General features: G+C 45.1%; 1 protein-coding gene and 1 long non-coding RNA gene across 3 annotated transcripts in view; one reads left to right on the top strand and one right to left on the bottom strand.

The window, feature by feature from the left end:
- Nucleotides 1-23,661, top strand: part of LOC119165321 (endothelin-converting enzyme homolog) — a 73,066-nt gene that overhangs the window by 2,895 nt on the left and 46,510 nt on the right. The gene's annotated exons all lie outside the window — the stretch shown is intronic.
- On the bottom strand, nt 2,701-4,834 carry LOC142768464 (uncharacterized). Its single transcript, XR_012885299.1, has 2 exons — nt 4,593-4,834; nt 2,701-2,995 (listed from the first exon to the last, which is right to left on the bottom strand). It is a non-coding gene; the product is annotated as an uncharacterized LOC142768464 (long non-coding RNA).

Raw genomic sequence — 23,661 nt, 5'->3', positions numbered from 1 at the left:
CTTGTAGGTCGCTTCTAGGGCAGCCGCTCCGAGCGTGAAGTTCCGCGAATGAATTATTGATCCTGCGATCAGACGACTATCCTTGTATTGTAATTTTGACGTTCTTGAAGACTGTGCCGATTCTTTCCTCAGTGCGTGAATTCGTACCTTCGGAAACTCCTAGGGCCGTCTAATCTTCGACCTTTTTTGATCGCGTTATTTCCTAGCTCGTCTTCATAAACGCAATTTGTCACTACTAGCTGTCGATCTTTTGTAGGCTGAAGAGTTGGCAGCTGTATTAGTTTGCACCGTAGCAGTTTAATCTGGAATGTGAGCGAATCCGCGATCCGAAGGGTCGTGGGTTCGATTCGGACAGTGGCGGTCACATTTTGTTGAAGTCGAAATGGTGGAGGCACGGGTACCGTGAGATGCAAGTGCACTCTAAAGAACACCCGATAGTCGAAATGTTTATAGCCTTTCACTCTGGCATCCCCCATAATTGTGATTTTCCGGTTGTAAAACCCCGTATATTGGGAGCTTGCATTGTGATGATTATACCTCTCACTAATAAATTTAATAGAGTGAAATTTCACTGCATTTAAAATCTGTGCTTCTATGTGGCACCACTTGCACTGTTTTAGTAAGAAAATCTCTGTGTAATCACCAAAAATTTTGTGGAACTGAACATCACTTGAAATTTTGTGAAATTTTGTGCAATGTGTGTGGTTATGCTGGAAACTTTATTCACTGTGGGGAGTCACAGGGATGATATAGTTGTTTCACGCTAAGAAATACGCACACTTATGCAATCCATAAGCTTGAAACAGCAGGCACAGGCAATTGAATGATTCAAGGGAGTAGAGAGAGGGTACTGTCTCAAAAAAAGATACTTTTTTCAAGTGCCCACACTAGAGAGTTCCAAGTTTGGAACACATCTGTCCGTGCGCCGGCACTTCCTACATTGTAAGCAGCTGCTCCAACACGTGAATGTCACTGTGGTTTCTCGAGACAAGTATCTGCACCACCAAGTGTCAGGTCTGGGTGACAGTGACGGAGAGTAGCCACAGTGCTGACCCTTGTGGTAAACATCAGTGGTGGTTACAAGCATAGTCTCCTAATAATACTCTAGACAGGAATCTCGTGCTAATGTCTACGGGAGCTGCAACGCATGATGCCTTGGCCTGCATGGGAAGGATGGTCACAGATTTGTCTGAGCTTCATACTTACAGCTCTGTGTCGCCTGGAACTGCTAATGTCCATCAGTTCTACTTCTCCACCTTAACCTTTTTATGCCTACAAATTCAAATTGGCTCTAAAAGTTGTGACAATCGATTTCTTCTCTGGAACAAGCACCAAAGTACAGTGATAAACAACTCCAAATGTGCATTCAAAGACACAAAAATGAAGGTTAGACAAATTCGTGTATTACCCGTTATTCCTATGGCCTCTGTATAATTGGAGGGCCAGAATTCCCTTTAGTAAGTATTGTAGAAAACGCTGGGGTTACAGGTAGCAGTGTCAAAAAATCGGGACGCAATGACAACTAGGCCATTTTAAGGAGGGCAGATGTGATTTGTAGAAACTTTTGTGTGAGTGCTCTAAATAAAAATGTAGGCATTGAGAACCACAGAGTATCGTTGTGCTTTTGAACATCTTCAATGTATTTTTAGGGCCACCGTCTTGAAAAACCACTTCATAATTCTGATATCCATTGGGCGATTTCACATATGTCAACAGTGACATAGGCATAAGTCTAATTAGGACAGCAGTCTGTGACCTACTAATATTGTTGTGCATAGGCAACGATTAGTAAATGTGAGTCGCATACAAAACACAGTTTGCAAGCCCAGTAAGTTGTGTTGACTCGTCACTATAATGTCCGTTGCAGTGGCACTGGGTTGCAGATGCTGGGCAGTGAAGTTGAGTCATGCTACTGTAGGACTTTGTATTATGTAATACCTCAATTACAGGTTTGCCCCACCGCGGCGGTCTAGTGGCTACTTGGCTGCCGAACTGCAGGTCGCGGGATCGAATCCCGGCTACGGCGGCTGCATTTCCGATGGAGGCGGAACTGTTGTAGGCTTGTGTGCTCAGATTGTTGTAGGCTTGTGTGCTCAATCAAGCTAAATGCTACTACAATATAATAATCCACGCTTCTCTGTACCTCATAATGACATCTGCAGTTTGAAATCCCTAAACCACGATATGATTACGAGACTTTGGAGGGCTCCGAAAATTTTTACCACCTGGTGTTTTTTTTAACGCGAACTGAAATTGCACAGTACACTCTAAGCCAAAACGGAGCAACAGGGGTATAGGGGTTGCTCCTTTCAGGGAGCAATTGCATTGCCACTCCCATTACTCTCCTAAAAGGAGTAACTGCAGAGGGAGGAACCGTTGCTCTCCTTTCAGTTCCTCCTTCGGGGGATGAACAGTTACTCCCTCCAGTTCCTCCCTGACGACCAACAGTTACTCCCACCAGTTGCTCCCTGCCGACCAACCATTACTCCCACCAGTTGCTCTTCTAAGAGCAACAGTTACTCTTTACCGTTTCTCCCACGTGTTCGCAGTTACTCTCTGAAAACCAACTGCACATGCTTCCAGTTGCTCCTTGGGGAAATGAGTATTTATCTCGAGTATGCTTGTCACATGCTTAACACATGGCGAGAGCTCCTTGGAAGAGCACTGCTTGGGTGCTTCTAACACAAAAAGTGGACAATATTGAAAGGAAAATAAATGCTTTATTGTTCTTTTTATGAGGCGACGTGTGACCACACGTAAAAGTAGACTTCGCCACACCACAGCCAGCACTAAACAAACACCATAATACATCAAAGGTTTTCTGCGTCATCCGTGGAAAAACAATCTTGAATTTCTATCATTGGGCAGTCTGTGTCATCATTGGTGAGAGAAGGGCAACTTCTCCAATTCTGAAGAACTCAAGTTTCGCAGCTGGTGTTTCCATCAGGCTAGCGCAGCAGAACGTCACCGCAGGCATATGTGAAGCATCTCATTGCTGCAAGAAAAAAAATAGAAGTGTGAGGTTAAACATGGCAGAATAAATTCATAACAATGAGTCACAAACACTGCAGCAGCGCTTACATTCTAGGATGTCTACTGCAAAACGAAATGTGAAAAAAAGGAAGGTTCGGCCAAACGTTACTTGGCAAGCCATATAAATGCTGATGTGGTAGACGCTCTTCACATGATGTCTCAGACAGCAATATTCTGGAAGAAAATGTGCAGCACCTCAACAAGGCATATTTGTAGCAGTTAAAGATACCCTTAGGTTCAGTTAACTTGTTTCCTATACACAGCTGAGTGACATTTCTATGAGCCCATTCACCAATGGGCATTCTAAATGAGGTCATGTGTGTGGCAAATAACACGTACTGTCCGCTCATGTTAAAATACATGTTAAAAGCTCGTGCACATAGTTGCTCTTGATTCTACTGTTCTATCATACGCTGCTGCGTCTTGAATTGTGCAATACCTGTAGGCACAAGCCAAGCATGCAAAGCCTGCTTGAAAGCAACCATTTGCAGAGGCTGCATGATAATCTTCAGTATATTTCTTTGTACCTGACGCAAACGGCTGGACAAAACTATAGACAAATAAATGTAGACCGTGCTACCTTCAAAAAATGCTTTAAATTTAGAAAACTAGGGTGCATTTGTTCACTCGGTTGACGAGTCACAGCCACGAGATATGTAAACGAAGCAATATATCTTAAGGCATGCACAGATATTCTGATTCTTTGTTTGACAGTGTCACAGATAGCTTGCCAATACATATATATTTGAGAGCAACAAGATGTGAAGCTTTTATTAGTTCAACGTCTTGTTGGTTCACAGCCAAACAGGTTACTGCTTGTTAGACAAATTGGAATAAGCACACCATGGTTTCCAAAAAAAAAAAAAGCATTATTAGAAGTTAGCTCCCGGTGTGAATGTCTGCCTATTTATTTTGTACTGCCTTCTACATGTGCCACAAAGACATTTGTTGAGGATGTGCTGCCAGTCAAGCCAAGATCGCATACTTGGTCAATGTGATGGAAATACAAACATTAGAAACACTGCCACCTCTAGTAAGAGCATAACACTTCAGTATCTTGGACTAGCAAAGAGGTGCACAAGAAAGTAAAGCCCACTCTTGCGGAACTTTGAACGCGAATATTTCAGAGTGGGGGAGGTCAACATGCTGTGGCACTTTTAAACCCACGAAACATCTGCAGAAAACAGGGTAAAGGCAAGTCAAGAAACGCTGTTATGAAGGCCTGCGCATGGACAGCTTTGTGAATCTAGGCCCAAGTGTTATGCTTTGTGCAAGCCAAAATCCATGTAAATAGGGAAAGCATACTTCTAGGAGTACCAGCGTAAACAAATCTTGCCAGTTGGCTTTTTAGTACAAACAGCAATCCATGCAATGAAAACATAAACATTTTATCTTAACGGTAACAGTGTGAGCACACACACGGGCCAGCGGAGCCATGTCGAATTGTCAGTGCCAGTGTAACCATGTGGCATAATGAACTATTCTCTGGCCAACACATGCACAGTTTGCCCCTAAAAAGCGATGCTTTCATATACGTAGTACAAAAAGTCTGCACTTACCAAAATTCACTTGCTTTCTGTACTTTAGCATCGTTGGGAGCATCTTTATCTGCAGTATAACCAAATTTGTGTCATATCCCTGAAAAAAAAGTAAAAGACATGCATCAAATATTGTTTCATTTGGTAGCAGTGAAGTCAGGTTAAGAACAGCCAAGTGGGAATCAGCCTAATTATGTGCCAGCGGCAAATCCCAAACGGCGTTATTGAGGTTGTCGAAATTTTCGTCGATTGGTATTAACCTCGATATGTGACTTCAACGGCATGCCAAGTTTTCACAGCGCATAAAGATTTCATAATGCAGAATAATGACAGCGCTAACGAGAACATACAGCATTTATGATTGTCTTTTACAATATTCAGTTTTGCTAAGGTTTTGCATCACTAAAGAAATCTGAAAGATTTGGGTCATTCCTCCTCCAATTGTTCAGTCAATATGTAAACTGCTCGCTTGATGGTGCGCTTATAAAATAGTACGTTCAGCGCAGAGGTGAAGCAAGTGACGCAGTGATGTGGGCAGATTTTTTTTTTTTTTTAGGCGTGCGGGGAGGGGGGGGGGGGGGTCCGCTTATCTGAATAGGCCGGGCAAGCGAATATGGTCGTCTATTTGGGCTCCCTACGCCCGGCCTAAAAAAATTCTGTGCGCAACCGCCTGGCTATGCCAGTGAAGTGATGCGACAATGATTTGTTCACTTACTGATTTACATACACTTTACATCTCTAAAAAATGCGGCCCAAGGCCCCAACACTCAGCCGTTAACATTACATAAAGCCAATGGTAGAAAAGTGCCAGTATGAATGCAGCTACAACCCCGCCCCAATGTTTTTTCAAGCGAGGTAGTGTTGCGGAAATGAACTTTTAACTGCAAAAGTACACCGGCACTGCAGTGGTGACAGGGGAAGCAAGAGAGTATGCAGGCGGTAATAGAGGTAATTTAGTCCGATACGGCTAGCAATGGATACGGTGAATAAGAGCAAATCATTTCTCTTTCAATAGCGCAACCACTCAACAATGTATTGTAAGAGCATTAAATGTTGCTGCAAATGCCACTCACCTGCACGCTGATGCATGCACAGTCCTTTGTCCGACGAGCGAACAGGCTTGCAGATAGCTGAAGACGTCTTTACGATGTGTTTGTTCCACCCAGCAGCAAAATCCACAACTACTTCGCGCTCCATAAAGATAAATATACACTAACCTTCATCACGAATAAGTATAAACGCAAATCTGCGACACACACACACGATCAAAACATAGCTCGCAAGCTCACACGTCCATGTGGTCGCCAACCACAGACCATATGTAAATGAGTAAGTAGTGCGAACGCGAACCTAGTTGCGCCGAAAAAAAAAACGTCGAGCAGTGGCAGCACAGGCGTCAGCGCAATAATTTCAGTGTATTCTCCTAATACAATTATAAAAAAAAACTGAGGTACACTAAAACTTATAAATAAATATAAAAAGTTGAGTGTAATTTTTTATTTAGTGCTAGTCAACATAAACACTGAATAAAAATTACTTTGTAACTTACATCGTTTGCTACACTAGCGCCACACTTGTCGTGCGGGCGCAGATGGCGCAGATTTGTCATTCTGCCCTCAAACTACAAGGTGAAGCGTGCTACTAAGTGTATGGCTGATGAGAAGCGCGTCTGGGTCCGCTTTTTTTTTTTTTTTTTTGTCCGATATATTTGGGCGGGGGCTCCTTATGCACGTGTTTCGGTGCTTGATCGACTTTGACGCCCTTGCTTCGCGGACGAACGGCGTGTCTAGGCATTTTTTATCGTTGTTTTGCACGTGTTTCGGCGTTCGGTCCGCTTTGACGTGCCAACTCTCCATTCTGCTGCTGCGTGTGTTAGGTATTTGCCGTACTGTATTCTCAGGCCTTCTGTGTTCAGCCAGCGCTGCTATCTTATTATCTACGGATGCTAAAATAAATCACTGTTTTGGTTTGGTGAAGTTTGGCACACAGAACAAACAATAATCTGGCCCATGAATATCAATGTGGGCGGCATGCATATTTGTGTGCGGTGTCCTGCCGGGGAGTAACCGTTGCGTGACGAGAGCATTTACAGCGGTTCCTCCTTCCGTTGCTCCCTTACAAACTTAAGATGAATACAGTTGCTCCCCCATTCTCGAACAAGTCGGCCATCTTGTTCCGCTTGGTCTTTTCGGAGAGTAACAGTCGGTCTGAAGGAGTAAAAACAGCCGTTGCTCCCATTTTGGCCATTTTTGGCTTAGAGTGTACTCGGGCCTCTACCATTTTGCCTCTACCAAAATGCGACCGCCGCAACTGGCATCGAACCCACGATCTTTGCGTCAGCAGCCGAGCAAGGTAGCTACCACTTCCCCAAAGTGAACGAGATTTCGTCGTCTCCCATATGAAGACAAGAGCTCAATCCAAAACCGGTGGGACAGCTTGTTTACCCTGCGATGACGCACTGCACGACTTCGTAGACCCCGGTTAATGCACACGAAGGCCAGCTATTTGCGTAACGAGAGCTGCCAGAACGACACACTGCGCCGCCGTATTCATTTTTTTTTTAAATCAGGAAGTGGGCGGGCACGCTTTTCTAGTAGTCTAATCTTCCGACCAGGGACACAAGTATCATTACGAAAAACCACCTTCTCACACCACATTGCCACAAGTTTAGCTCAAATAACTTAACCTTACCCAGCACAGAGCTACCAGCCGCCGTCAACATTGACAGTGTTGACTGGGAATCTTCATCTCCAGGTGGTGCTCTTTTCTTAGTCTTACTATTACGGTGACGGATCCACCCAGGCTGCTGCTCTTCCATATTGTATTGCTCTTGTGGTTTAGCAGGAGCAATGAAGAAAGGCTTACATTCGCGCGAGGCGTTTATTATTTGCAGGCTGAGCATGAGCAGTTAACTCGTAGGTCTTTACGCTTTTTGCCGTCTTGCGCAGTGGCGAGTAAAACAAAACCAGCCAGACTTGCGGGGCGTATCATGCAGATAAGTTAGTAGATAAAACTGCAAGCAAACTGAAAAAAAATATTGAAATAATACGAAAAGAAAGCTCGCGATGAGGCTATGTGACCACGGGACAGTTTGCTTTTACGATAGGCGAAATAACACACTAGGGTAAAAGGATAAAAAAAAACTTTCATTTTACCTCCAACCAAAGTCAATAAACAGGCCAAAACCCGATGTCTCGGCACCGTGTGTTTTCGGACATGCGCCTGCGCGGTTCAAACCTCGTTATGCAGCATTTCAAGGATAGCGGTGTGCTAGACAGGCTAAAATACGCTAATATAGAAAGTGCCCGCAATTCAAAGCTCTAAGAATGAGGTTCCATTCCTTCCTTAGGCTTGATTGTGATGATGTCTCCTAGGCACTCGCGCGATGGTCAATAACCCCATGCTTTGACGGGGAGTATAGTCTGCGTGCATGCCGCAGAGAGAGTGTCCCAAGGGGTGTGTTTGAAGCTTTGTGCCATTCGCTGAATGTTTCACAACACGAGTAGTGATCTTCACCGCCAGTTGGTCTCACTTTCCACGTTGACCATGAGTTCAAATAAAGTTGCATTTGTGGTCAAACGTCTCGGATTGTTCGGCGATGGCAATGCGCTCTTTGTTCAGCTTCCGAACGTCGTTGACGTGCTGCCTGAGTCATGCAGGTAGGTTTTATGTCTCGCCATTGTACGATGACGAGTCCTCGGTGCACGGAATTTTGTGTACGACACCGGGCTCCCTGTCAATTGTTGACTGGTCTTTGAGACGCGCAAGAAGCTGGCACAGGTAGCATGAAGGTACGTGCGCTATGTGCAGCACTTTTTTCTGTTTTTTTTTTTTTTTTTTGAAAATCCAGGCTCATGGTTTGCTGGGTCCTTGCAGATACGGGACTGGCACGCGTTTCGGAGAGCTTTCAGTTAGTACCGAATGAAAGTTGCGTAACCACTTTTGTTCGCGTTTGAGCAGTTTTATTTTTACGTGTTTACGTCCCTTTGGTTGGAGATAAAATAAAAAAAGTGTTTCTTGGTTTATGTACTCAACAAGACCAGGCTTCTTTCTAATTTTACCTTCTCCGTACACGACATGCACCGGAAATTTCGATGATGAGTGCTTGTTTGAGTGATGCACAAATGCCATAGTCGCTCACGACAAGTTCCAAGGCTGGCAGTGTAAGAATACCTCTGTAGTTATATGAATACTTCGTGCCGGCGGCAACAAATAAAACACAAATTGTTGAAGCCTTCCTACGAAGACTTCGTTGAAATATCACTTGGTAGTGAAATAAAAACCACACGCTCCACCCTTTTTTTTTATTCTTGATGTCCGTATCGCTTTACATGTTCGGCTTGCCCACCCTCGTTCTCATATCACATAGTCATGCAGTGATCGACACAGGCATAAAACAATGCCTTCAATTCTGAAAAGCATGGCGAAATATACTGGCAGGATCAGAAATAATACGAGCTAAAGCAAAAACCACCAATTAGTTGCAATAGTTCCCGTAATATCGCGAGAAACACTTGTGAAACATCCGGATCCTGCCCGCACCCCTGCGAGAGATGGCGCCACTGCGTACGCAAGCACGCCATCAGTGAGAATTGGGTTGCACTACTTTCTGTTTTTCTAAAGGACAGGACGTATGGCAGACCTGGAGCATTACACATATGAAAAAGATTCCGACTTCAAAATTTATGAATGTTTAATGCCAGACTTGTGTTTCAGCAGTAGTGAGATGCACACTCTCGTTCTTTATGAAAGGGAACACGTGAACGCGTGGCCTACACTCTGCGGCGGCTTCCTACAGCACCATCAACCGACAAGTGAAGAAAGCACGTTTGGCTTCGGCGTCATCTATGGCTAAGCAAGATAACGAGTCATGGCCGGTAGACAAGCGCTGCCCGATCGCGCGGCCAGTGATATCGGGCGATCCCTGCGCAATCACGCCGATTATGTAAAAAAAAACATCTAGGTAATCGTAGAACCTTCCGATGCGATTATGCGCGCAGCAAAAAACATTACAGATACCTCTGCATGTTACGTAGCCGCCGGCGATAGCACTGAAATGTAAGACAGTATATGTATAAATACCAATGCGCGTTATCACATGTCATTTGATGACAGTAGACGCTCTCTTCGCCGCTGTCAATGCCAGAATTTATCAGTATTCTGACTTTCCGTTTACCGGCCGGAACTTCGCCCGAACAAAGAGTTTCAACTAAACACCCCGTTTGCTCGCTTCGTCCACTTCACAATTCGAAGGCAGTATTCTATGAAAACTGTGTTTTCTTGAGCTAGACGGCATGAACACACGGTGGAAAGAACTGCCCAAGAATAGGTAGTTTTAGAATAGCGCATCGCGAACCCTTGCGGTGCGGTCGCTGCCACTGCGCATGCGTCGTAACGCGAGTCGACGTTCGCGGACCGCACGCGAAAAATCCGAAATTGCGTGTGATGATAGCGTCCCGCATGTGGCCCGCAAGCGCTGGTTTCGAGGCTACGCTGTCGCTACGATCGTGCGCTGCGGATCGCAGCAGGGAAAACGCTATTCTAAAACTCATGTGGCGCCCGCTACGCCCGCAACGCCCGCAGCGCTAGCAAACGGTATTCTAAAACTCCCTAATATCTTTTTTTTCCTTTGCGATGCAAGGTGTTGCGATGAGTTATTACCTTATATTTTTTATTATATTCTTTTCTCGATGATGTAATTTTCTCTGGGATGAAGGAGATTGCCTTTACTTCCTATATTACTTTAATTTGTTGCTATCATCAACAGTTTTGTGAACAACGCATCATTTTGTTAGAGCTGCAAACGCGTTTTAAACAGAGCTACGGCCCACTTCTAGGTAATGACTCTCGTGAATGTCGCCAGAAACACGGTGGAAAAAACTGCCCAGGAATATCTCTTTTCTTCTTTGCGATTCAAGGTGTTGCGATGAGTTATTACCAAATAATTTTCTACTCTATTCGTTTCTCGGGGATATACTTTTTCTCTGGGGTTTGATATTGTTGCTGTTTATGTGTCTAGTTTAGTTTTGTTACCGTCAACGTCACTATGAGTGACTACAGTGACGCGTTTTTCTTCTTTAGGGTAGGTGACCACCTTCGATAAAAATTTTCACAGTTATAGTCTGAAAGATACAACTGCACTTTCGTTGTGTAAAGGTTAGTTATTTTCAATGTTTAAAATGAAAAAGTTGCTGAAAATGAAAAATTTTTCATATAAAAATGAAAGTGTGTTGAAGTATGCGTGTTGCCCCAACAGTCATAAGTTAAACTTGGTCGATGCGATATAAGTGTTACTTGGCGGGTATGTAGTGAGGACAACAGCCTGTGCATCTAAGCACCATCATCACCTTATCTCAAAGCCGAGGTGCGTTATCATAAAAAAAACTAATAAGAACGATATCCGGCAGGGTTTTTTTTTCCCGCACATGGACATAGCATGAAAAGTTACGGCTCGTTTTCATTAATTATGCTTGACCACACAGCTCTAGATATAAAAAAACACCACACAAAGTTTTACACGAAAATATTTATTACACGGTGAGTTATCACTATTCGCGCAACTGCACAAAGCAAAAAAGAAAAGCATGTTTTTAGAAAAAAAAAGGGTTTACTGATTTCAAATGAATATTTGTGTAATAAAAAGAAAAACGTCATAAATGCCTAAAATCCACCAGGCTCATAGCTTGGGCCTGGTGGATAAACCAACGTGAATGAAAACTAGGACTACATAAGGAAGCCAGTAAAAGCCGGGCTTTGAACTTGAACAAAACAAACCCTTTCCTATGAATAATTTGATTGATTGATACGTGGGTTTTAACATCCAAAAACCACTATTTCATTATGAGAGACACCGTAGTACAGGGCTACGGAAATTTTGACCACCTGGGGTTCTTTACCGGGCACCCAAATGCCTATGATTATTTTCAACCGTGTGGATAAAATATTCCTTAATGCAACGCAGATATTGCGAACCTACTACACCAAGTGGTAAAGCATCCACTTCGAGATAAGCTATCTGTGTGCTGGATGTCTTCGAGGCCGTACCACTCTCGTAAAAACTGTTCTACTCTGCGAGAAGATGGCAGCACCCCTCAGGCGGGCTTGCTTACTTTGACCTCGACGCGTTATTTTGAACTCGATGCGATCGGCTCACACGGCAAAGAATGCGCCCTAAGAATAGCTACCTGGGTGCTAGATGTCTTTCAGGTCATACTTATCTCGAAAGAGCTGTTCTACTTTCTGAAAAGATGGCAGCACCCCTCAGGTTAACTTTCTTAGTTCGAACTTGGCGCGGTAATTTGAACTTGGTGCGATTGGCTGAGCCGGTAAAGCATGCGCTTTTAGATCAACTTTCTTGGGTCTAGAAGTCCTCGATGCCATACATATCTTGGAAGAACTATTCTACTCTACGAGAAGGAGGCAGCACTCTCAGGCGAGTTTACTTATTTAGAACGCGGTGCGATCAGCAATGCCGATAAAGAATGCGCCCTGAGATCAACTACCTGGGTGCTGGAAGTCTCCGAGGTCCTACTCATCTCGAAAGAGCTGTTCTACTCTCTGAGAAAATGGCAGCACCCCTCAGGCGAACTCGCATATTTTGAACTAAGAGCGTTATTTAAAAGTCGGTGCAATCAGATATGCCGGTAAAGCATACGCTTTCACATTACCTTTTTTGGTGCTAGAAGTCCTTGCTGCCGTACATATTTTGAAACAACTGTTCTACTGTGTGAGAGAAAGGCAGCACCCCTCAGAAATATTTGCTTATTTTGACCTCGGCGCGTTATTTTGAAGTCGGTGCTATCGGCTCATCCCGTAAAGAATGCGCCCTGAGATCAGCTACTTGGGTGCTGGAATTCTTCGAACTCATACTTATCTCGAAAGAACTGTTCTACTCTCTGAGAAGATAGCAGCACTCCTCAGGTGAACTTGCTCATTTTGAACTCTGTGCGGTAATTTCAACTTGGTGCGAGCTGCTCAGTCAATAAAACATGCGCTTCGAGATCAACTATCTGGGTTTTGGGTGTCTTTGAGGCCATACCCGTCTCGAAAAAGGTGTTCTTTTCCGCGAGAAGATGGTAGCACTCCTCGCAGTAATTTACTATCATGAACTCGGTGGGGTGATTTGAACTTAGTGCGATCTGCTCAGCCGGTAAAGCATAGGCTTCCAGATCGACTATCTGGGTGTGTTATTTCCGAGGCCATGCCTCTTTCCAAAGTACCGTTTCACTCAGCGAGAAGATGGCAGAACCCTTCAGGCAGACTTGCTTATTTTGAACTCGCGTGTTATTTTTAACTAGGTGCGAGCTGCTCAGCCGTTAAAGCATGAGCTTCGAGATCGACTATCCGGGTGCTGGATGTCTACGAGGCAATACCCGTCTCGGAAGAACTATTTTACTCTGCGAGAAGCTGGCAGTACTTTCTGGCGTACTTGGTTACATTATAGTCGGCGCGTTATTGTGAAGTCAGTGCGATCTGCTCAGTTTGTAAAGCATTCGCTTCAAGAGCAATAAGCAACAGAGGAACCATAAACATTTGTTGGGGAGTCCTACGGGTTCAGCCCTGTTGCAGAGTTTGAATAGAAATGAAATAAAAAAATAATTATTCAAACCATTTGCAATATTGCAGCTGCAAGCGGAATGCGGCATCGAACGTGGCGCCTAGCTTCTACAATGAAGAATTTCGAACCTTTGCTGGCACAGCAGATGCCACCAAGGCCAAATAACGCACCGAATTCAAAGTAAGGAAAGAGCTGGAAAAGTGCTTCCATCTTCCATCCATGTAGTACAGTTTTTTCTTGAGTTGTATGGCCTCGAAGACTTTAAGCAGCAAAATAGCTCATCTCGAAGCGCATGTTCTACCGGCTGAGCAGATCACGCCGAGTTTAAACTAACACGCAGAATTCAAAACAAGCTAGTCTGCCTGAAGAGTGCTGCCATCTTTTTGCAAAGTAGAACACGTTTTAGATGCGGAGCATCTAATACTCGAGGCTTGTAGTGCGGCGCCGTCCGCAAGCTTCCTCCTCCTTCTTCCACCATCTGTGCATCCCTTCCTCCTCTACACACCGCGCGCGCTTCACTCCTCCACCATCTGTGCACCCTTCCTCCTCTACACACCGCGTGCGCTTCTCCTCTTCACGAACATTCGCTAGCTGTATAATGTAGCGCGCATGCGCCGTCACGCTTCGAGAACATCGGCAGCTGACGCGCGTGCATGCGCCGTCGCGCTTCGAAAACATCGGCAGCTGACGCGCGCGCATGCGCCGTTGCGCTTCTCCCCCTTCTCGAACATTCGACAGCTGACAGTGCATGCGCCGTCGCGCTGTATATATACTCAAGGTCGGTGCTCGCTCGCTCAGTTGCCGCTCGTCGGTTGGTTTGTACGGCACGTCGACGTCCGAGGTCGCAATGATCGACGTCCCTTCGACCAGCGCCGGCCAAAGTGTTGGCGGAACCACAACCAAGTCGTCGTCTGAAGACAAGGCAGCGCGGAGAAGAGCTCGCGACGCCGAACGTAAACGTCGGCGTCGAGCGGAAGATGCTCAACTTAGAGAACGTGAAGCCGCTGAGAGACGTCAGCGTCAAGCAGCAGCACCGGATTTGGCCGCTTTGAAACGTAAGCGTCGACAAGAGGACCCGGACTTTCGAAAACGGGATAAGTGTCGTACGTGTTCACTCATTTAACACCCCTCCTACAACCACGTTAACCAATTTAGCCATCGACCCAAGTAAGTCGCACTTTAACACCCCGTTAACCAATTATATGCTCCGCATCCTCCTCAGTGTTCCCCCGAGGGAAGCTGCGGGCAATTTTTTCCACACGAGTGTGGCCTTAAAGACTTCTAACATCCATATTATTAATCTCGAAGCGCATGCTTCACGACTATGTGTAGCAGGCTTGCTACCATTCACTACTTTTGTTCCCGCGTAGTCATAAATAATAGTAGGAAAGAACATGGCTTGTTCAAGTTCAAAGCCAAGCTTTTACTAGTCTGCTTTGTAGCGTCCCATTTTCATTCCCAGTGGTTAAGTCCTCGTGCTCCCGTAAATTACGCTACTGTAGTGCGACAAGTCACAATGCATATTTGACAACGGTTTATTTGACACCTACGAGCCTATCATTAAATGTTTATTTATAGACATGATTCTCAATGGTCTTGAGAGATAAATGATTCTCTAGGCAGATTGAATTTCCTCATGAACAGGCCCACATTTCCAGGAAGTGACATCCACAGTAAAATGCGAGGACCATAAATTTCGCCTTCAAGTGTTGAACGCGATAGCGATAACCTGTCTATAGTGCATACGTCAAACCCTCGGTGCATGAAAGTTATTCGAACTTGCTATGCACCCACTAGGTGGCCTCAAGTGAATAGGCAGAGTAACGTGTGTGCCTTTTAAAGTTGATTGATTGATTGATATGTGGGGTTTAACGTCCCAAAACCACTATAAGATTATGAGAGACGCCGTAGTGGAGGGCTCCGGAAATTTAGGCCACCTGGGGTTCTTTAACGTGCACCCTGCCTTTTAAAGTGTGTTACCGACTTCAAACCACGAACTCATTACGATAATCACATATTTTTGCGTCTGATGGCAATATGGGCGCTTGCACAACATATTATCACTGCAGTAGTTCATGTTGTATTTTGTAGTAAATATAAAGGGAACATTTGCTTGTAAAGCACAAGATACATTCACTTACATTCACGGCATTTCAAAGCAGAAGAAGGTATTCTCACGGGATTGGCAAGTTGATGCGTGGCTGTGAGGTAAAACATTCGCATACCATGGAAGTGACCCACGTTCGAAACCAACTCCAACCCCTCCGTGCCATTTTGGGTCACCATAATGACCTAAAATTTTTTATTTTATTTGCATCTTTTTCAAATCCTTGGTCGCACATAGCGTTTTGATTGTTCGCTGGCAATCAACAACGCCTATACCGACGCTGCATTTTCTGCGAAATGACCCCATTAACGCTATCGCTTTAATATGCGCACCTGATGACATGGCTATAACGTTCATGCATAATATTGCAAGAGTTCCAATAAACCAGGAATCAAGTTTACGGATAAAGTACTATTGGATTTAGTGCAACATAAACGGCTTCATATTATGAAAACAAGTGATACGATTCTTGTGTTCTGGGTTTTCGGTTTCGGTTTCGGAATGACATGTGAGGATGCCAGGGGGCGCCACTCGGGCATCTAGGATTTCAAGGCGACTGTAAATAAAATCAGTGTGTGTTGGGTAACCGTGGAGTGCTTTTGTTGTTCTTCTCTTTGGCGCTGCGCGCCAACCCGCGTGTTCGGGCTGGTCGGCGTCGCCGCCGGCCGCGTACGTCTCCGTCGGCCGTCTTCTGCTTCGTCGGGACCAGCCAGCCTCCAACACAGCAATGGCAACGAGGATGGGATTTGCATACGGACTGAAATTGTCCGATTTTTCCGCACGCAAGACAAGTGCGGTTTCTCGCGGGACACTTCGCAAACTGGCTAAATGCCGAGCCGATCCGCAACGAAAGCAATGCGCGGTTGCTCTTGGAGAAGAAAATTGCAAACGCGAGTTAGGAGCTCGGTGCTGTTCCTGAAAACCAGAATTTGGCGGGATGGGGTCGCCATATTGCCGGCTTTCTCGCCCCCGCGACGCAGAGAGGCCGCCATGTTGGCCGCCACGGTAAGACTGTGCAGGCGGGCGTCCATGTTGGCCGCCGCGCCGAGACGAAGATGAAGGGCCGCCATATGCACGCGTCCCGTGAAACAAAGAGCCGCCACCTTGGCCCCCCGCAGCAGAAAGTTGCTGCACTGAATGTGGAGCGAATTGCTCCAACTGGAAGCGAATAAGCTCGTCCTCTCTCGCAATCGAGAGGGCTTCGGATAATGAAATCGAGGAGCCCTTTTGAAGCATGCGGCAGCGGACGTTTTGCGAGGCTACCCCGGTGAGAAGCTAATGGCGGATCATATCGTCCTCCAGCGTGTCGAAGCCGCACGACGCGGCGTGCGTTCGAAGAGAAGTAATGAACTCGGCGACTGGCTCACCAGGCAATTGTCGCCTTTCTTGGAATTTTACGCGTGCGAGATAATCACACGAGACATCTTTAAAATGCTCATCGAAAAGAGCAACAGCATTCTTGAAGGCATCGCCCGACGCTGGCGTCGGCGACGCGTTGGTGGCTTCCAAAGTATAGAAGAGCTTTAACCCGGCAGGGCCCAACGCGTTGAGCAGCAGGGCCTTGCGACGCTCGGGCTTGCTGGCGTCCTCCCCGGCCGCGTCTGCGTAGGCCTGAAACACCAATTTCCAGTCCACCCACGGAAGTGGCGGGTCTCCGGGCGATTGAAGAAATAGGGGAGGTGGAATAGGAGACGCCATTTCAAACAAGAATGGACAGGTGCAGACGAGATGAAAATGATGCCAGTACACTGTTTGAAGAAGACGACTGAGGCGGCATAGCTGAATGAAGAAGGAATGAAGCGACGCAGCACGCAGCAGCCACCTTGCTTGTAACAGAGCGTCTAGGGTTAGCAGGGTAGGTCCATCAGAAGCAAGAAAAAGACGAACACGGAGAACGAATATGAATGAATAGCATAGGCACAATGATGACATTCCTTGTTCAGGTGGATACTGGAAAGCCTGATGCGATTAGGCAAATATAAATAGCCTAAATGGGGACTAATGCAGTATACGATTCAGATGACGTTCTCTCTTTTATGTTGTTATCCCCTATAAAGCCCTTTCCTCTTACGATAAAATCGTTTTTTTTTTCATCACCGCTGCTCTAAGGGAACTTCTGCGAGCCGATGAGCGTGATGAAGTTTTTTTTAATTCCGTAGTTTTGCCATACTGGAAGCGTCAAAAAAGTTTCCTCTTTATTCTTCAGTCCACCTGAACACCCTTGCAGCGATGGCGGCAGCTTGCATCAATGTGACGAACAAAGTAGTGAACTCGAGCGTAGAAGAAAACTGTGCTCGAGTACAACGGTGCTGCCTTTACTTTATACAAACTTACACCTTGTTATTGCAGTCAACATGCATGGTGAATCCGTTATTTCGAGTCTGTTATGGCCTCCAAGGCCACAAAGAAGTTTGCGTGAGGACCCCAGCCATTTCCACGCACAGGTAAAGAATTCTGCCAAGTATATATATGTTATCGGCTGAAAGAACATGAATAAGCCTGCCTGAGAAGTTCTGCCATCTATTTGCACAGTAAAACAGTTCTTCCGAATTTGTTAAGACCTTCGAGACCCCAAACGAGGCCGTCTGCAGAGTGCTGTCATCTTCTCGGGCAGTAAAATAGTTCTTCCAAGTGTATTATAGCCTCCGAGACCAAAAACAAGCTTGCTCGCGGAATTCTGTCATCATCTTGCACTGAGCAACACTTTTTTTCTTTCAAGTTCAGCATGACCTCAAATGCGACCAGCAACCAAACTATTAATCTTGAAGGACATGGTTTAGTGCGATTACTTGCAGGCTTGCAACGATGCTTTCGAATTCCCGAGTTTTAGGTTTTGCTGCAGACGTAAATGAGGTTTGCAGTGACCCGGCTTGCTGAATGTGAAAGCCCATCTATTGGTTGTTTGCACTGCAGTCCCACGCCTCGACTCGATGTCTCGCCCATCTCGAGAGCGATGCGGGAACGGACGTGGGGAGATCGCGGTACCACTTTCAGAGACATCACACAACACTACAGATTAAAGACAAGTAAATATCCACAACTCCACGGCGAACTAAAGAAGAAACGCGAGGTTGCCTGGAGACCGTTATAGACTCCCACGAACCTGATCCCAATGATCCTACGTCTCTGTTACCCAGATATCTAAAGATCTGCAGACCATTATGTATGTGGTGCCAGAGCGTAGCTGAAGCAGGGGCTGCGAGTGAGTACAGGTAGCGAGCAGCAGTCCTCTACGAATCGGGTAGACATGGCAGTGTCTAAACACGATGCGCGATGGGAGGTGGTTCGTCTCAGCCGCGACCTGACCAGTCAACTCTGGGACACCTGGAACGCCCATGAAGGTGCCCGTATCTATTCACTCGAAGCCGTCATCTAAGCTGGGGTGATTGTAGCCCCGTCCCACTAAATACCACAACGTACTTAAAAGAAACCTTTTTCCTCACCTTGGCTAACCTCCCTGTCCTTCATCTTTCAATCCTCCTCCTCCTCCTTTTCCCCCACCTATTGCATGTGGTTGCGAGAATTTTTTAGACTCTTGGGTGCTTTACATTTTAGACAAACGTAAAGTTTTGTGTCTACAGTACATTGGTCGTTCCAGGGCTCCTCCAAATTGCAATCCTGCTTTCCGTTTGCCGGGATCGAATGGAAGTTTGACAGCTTTCTCGGAAGAAAGGACAGGTATTCTCACCGAACGCTGAGAAGCGAAGAACCAAACACACTTTGTGTCGGCTCATCATAATACGACGGATATGATGATTACGTTGTATTAAATTAGCTCTAGTCTTCAAAGGCACATTAACCAAGTCGCGCAGAGGTGGGCTTTTAGGTTTTTGCGTGGAGATAGTGCGTATTCATATTACAGCAAAACAATAAAGAAAAAAAAACACCCGCTCTAAACGGGCTACGAATATGTATTTTAGGGGCTTTGATGACCCCCGAAAGACTGGTTCGAATTTAAGGCAAACAATCCACCAAGCGGAAGCCATGAATATGGCGCTCGGCTTTTCATGAAAAGGTTGTGGGTTTGATCCAAACTGCATTTTGATAGAGGCAATATGCTAGAGTTCCGTTTTATGTGCGACGCTGTTCGATGTACACGCCCTAAAAAGTAACGAATTGGCTAAATATACGATCAACGCGTCACAGCAGCGTTTTTCCTATTTATATACAGGGTTTGGAAATGTAAAACTCCACGTGTTATTTCATGTATAGCTGTTGGCGCAGACGCTCACATAATTTTAACGCCTACGTTTAAGCGCACCGAAACGTAAATACAAGAATGTTCTGTGATTGCACTAGCACTTAAATGCTACCTTTACGGCATGCAAACAAACCCACGTTCTTGACTTTTAACGCACAGGGCCTTAACTTTTAAGCTACTGCAGTGTGTTTTGTGGGAATTGGCAGTCACCACTGGCAGGTTACCTTCTGACCTGAACCGAAAAACTAGAATGATGATACAACCATTTGTTGGAACAATAGCGGTGTTGCTTAGCGTTAAATTATACAGAATTTATTATGAACCAAAGCTTTTCTTTAACTATCTAGAATGAATAGACACTTGCCATGTTCGCAGCCGATTTTCAGGTCGATCCGGAAAGGTTTCGCCATGAATTAGATCAGTTAGGAAATATCCTTTGATGAAATATTTAAAATAACTTTTCATTATTCATTTTAGGGTGGTTGTTCATATCGCAAAGTTGTTCTACGTCAGAATTTATGGCAAGCCAAATTTTAAAAATTGAAAATATCTTGCGTGCTTTGGCAGATCAATTGTCAAATTTACAGACCGCGGTGCCAGAGAAACTGAAACTGACGCTCCTAGTGTGTTAGTTACGATGCACTTGGGTGAGAAACGTTTCTATAAGCGTTTCCATGTGAATTTATGCCAATTTCCTAAGGAAGTCTTTTAAAGGGAAAGCAGCACGAGTAACATTTTTGCTCATTCGATATGTAAGGTCTGCGAGGGTTGAGCCCTCTTACAATGGCCCCATTTTATAGTGTTGCCGCATGAATGACCTGGGTGGCGAGCTTTCTCTGGTGCGTAGGGCTCTTCCAGAAAGAACGGCTATCTACTAGGATGGGGAGACATTCGTTATTCTTTCACAGAAATATCCGAATGCTGAGGTGCAAGAATACTGCTCGAAAGATTTCGAACATGAATGCCGCTACCCGTATGTTCCACAACTCCGTTCCGTAATCCACATACCAATTACCTCGCTGACAGCATCGAGGCGGTTCAAAATCGCTCGGCACGTTTTGTCATGTCAAACTACCATCGCACGTCCAGTGTTACCTCGATGAAAGCCAATCTTCACTTACCCACTCTCTCACTGCGGCGTAAAATATCTCGCCTTTGCCTGTTCCATAAGATCTTTCATTGTATTCCGTCTTTTAGCAACACTCTTTTCCAGCCCCCATCGTACGTTTCCTCACGCAACGATCATCAGTTTAAAGTGGGCGTTCCTAGCGCCCGCACGAATTTATATTTTGAATCATTCATCCCGAAAACTGCAAATGAGTGGAACCACCTTCCCGCCCCTATCGCTGCTATCACTGACCTCACTTTGTTTAAAAACTCCCTCTCTAGCCATTTCGCGTAAATTCGCCACTTAAGTCACGCTGTGTTTTCTCTTTTTAGTTTTTTGGGTGCGCGTGTCATTCAAAGACGCAACCATGTTGAACATTGTTGTTACAATCACCCTGCCTCTTCTTCACATCACGCAGTCTTTCTTTTCTTTTATGGTTTTCAGATCGCCATTGTGCGCATATAATTTTGATTTGCTGTATTTCCTGATTTTCTGTACGATGTATACCCGCTCCTCTCTGTAATGCTTCGGCCTTGAGAGTAAATAAATGAAATGAAATGAAATGAAACTAAGTAGTCATTCCAGTACACTTCCCTTAAGGATCATGCGAATCTTTTTCTAACTCATATCTAATCCCCACTGAAGGTCTTACGTTGTGCCTCACATATAATTTTCAACTGGTGGGCCCAATTTTCCTGTGAATGTCACGTGGTTGAAATGTAGGGGTCTTCAGATAGTGAAGCAAGCCGTCTCTAAAGCACCTTTCAGCCTTGAAGACCATCAACAATTTCCCGGAGAAATAAACTTTTTGACTATTGGGCTAGTAGGCGTTAAATTTATATTTTTCAAGTAGGTGGCCTCAGTCGTCTTCCAAATATAACTACAAGTGGTACTCACACCTCTGCGAAGAATAAATTACTCTGCGTCAAAACGCAGGATTACAAAGCAAGGCAGTGAAGGCTGAGCCTTCAAATTTAACAAGCCGGCGTCTTGACCAAGTTTATTGACGTTGACCTAAGAGAAGAAATCATGAATGGTAACGCAGAAATTGCAAACTTACAACTCAGTGCACGAAGCATGTCCTGCGAGATTGACGATTTGTATGCTAGTTGTCTTTGAGGCCATGACAGACACAAGAGAGCTGTTCTACTGCAAAGAGAAAAGATGGCAGCACTTCTCAGGCGCCCTGACTTGAAAGGGGGAAGGAGCAGGATTATCTTGAAAACGCCGCGCTCGTTGATCTGCAGTTAATCGACAATCTTGATATATACATAAGGCGCGGTGCTGTCTGCAGCGCTACGCATCTCGCCCCGATAAGCGTTCGCGTGATGGTTCTGAAACATACTTTTTCACCTCTTTTTCTTTTTTTTCTGCATTCCGCGCCGCTGTTGCTGGGGCACTTCCCACCTGATGTCGACTCTTTCTATTTCGCTTTAGAGAGGGCTACAGCAGTCCGTGAAAGTACAAAAGATAATTTTTTGGTGGTACAGTCGCGCAATTCCTTAAACAGTGGTCAAGTTCATGAGATTGACGTAGTGCAGGGGGTACATTTTTCGAAATGGTAAACCTTCAGCACCTCCCTTCTAAAGCGAATGAAAAAAAAAAAACGTTGCTTGGTTGAAAACCTTGAAAACGAAAACGCGTGCCTCTAGTGACGCGCGCGTCACAGTAACATCAATGGTTCCTAAATAACAGGGTAAATAAACAGCAAGAAGAAAGCATGGAGCAGCAAAATTAGCAGAAAGCATATAAAGCATTTTCCGTGAAAATAATAAGTAATAATATATCGCAATACTTCGTATCGCGAGACATAGACACACACACTCGTGGAGATAACTGAATGCAGGAACAGCGCAACCTAGAAGTAGTTACTTGGTAACTACGGAGGCGAAAAAAAACAAGGACGGAAAACAGCGCTGTTTTATGTCCTTGTTTTTTACCTCCTTCCGTAGTTACGAAGTAACTACTTCTAGGTTGCGCTGTTCCTACATTCAGTTATGTCCTACCAACTTGCCCAAGTTTCCACGCTTCATAACTCGTTGAGAGTTTGTCGCACCAGAGGATTGGCTGCATTCAGAAGCGCCACCCGCGAGGAAAGGGGCGAAACTCCGTTTGAAACCCATTTGCAGATAGCTCTCAAATGAAAATGTATCGCTCTTGCGCAGAATAGTTGACTGCTCGAACAAATTCAAATCTTGTCGGAAGTAAAAGCATCAGCGGTGGACTGGAGCACAGCTTCCCACTGTGCTCAAGATTACTACTTTATTGATCACCTTGTTGCAAGCTGCCGCCATCGCTGCCAGGGAACAAAGAAAGGCTCGTCAGGTTGATCGGAGACTGAAATAAAACCACCCTTCCCTCCCCTTCCCTCTCTTTTGCGCTGACAGTACGGTAAAACAAAAATCAATAGGAAAAACTAAACTTCGTCAAACTCATGAACCCGCAACAGCTTCTACAGGGAAGCGGGGATGTTATTCGTTTTTGATGAAAAAATAAAACAATTTTCTGAAGCAGGAAGCTGGTTTGCTGAACCCGTGTTCAAATCATTGATTATTTAAACTGAGGCCTGTTACAGTAGATAAGAAGCAGGACGAGGGATGTAATGTCTTCGGGATAACGCTGCTCGTTGACCCTTTAGAAAATCTATCTGGAGAGTGCTGCCATCTTCTTGAGCAGCAAAACAGCTTTCCCGAATCTCCCGTAACCTCCAAAACCACCTGCCTGAGGAGTGCTGCCATCTTTTCGCATTGTAAAGAAGTTTTTTTCGAGTTTGTTAAGGCCTTCAAGGCAACTAGCATTCAACTGCAGATATATCGGCGAGTGCGCCATTTTTCAAGATAACGCTGCTCCTTTTGTTTTCAAACAAGCCTGCCTGAAGAGTTGTGCCATCTTTTGGCTTAGCAGAAAGGTTTTTCGAATTCGTTACGGCCTTGAATATTTGTAATATTTACATCGTCACTCTCGAAGGATATGCTTTACTGATATGAGTTTTTGGCTTGCAATATCTGCGTTGTCATCCACAATTGTTTTTTTTTTTTTGCCACATACGTAATGAGGTTTGGCAAGGGCTCGGCTTGTTGAATATCTAAGCCCAGTTTTTTCTGACTCGTTTTTATA

This window comes from Rhipicephalus microplus, chromosome 8, assembly GCF_043290135.1.
Source record: "Rhipicephalus microplus isolate Deutch F79 chromosome 8, USDA_Rmic, whole genome shotgun sequence".
In the NCBI taxonomy this organism is placed as follows: domain Eukaryota; kingdom Metazoa; phylum Arthropoda; class Arachnida; order Ixodida; family Ixodidae; genus Rhipicephalus; species Rhipicephalus microplus.
This window is presented reverse-complemented; position numbering and strand designations above follow the sequence as displayed.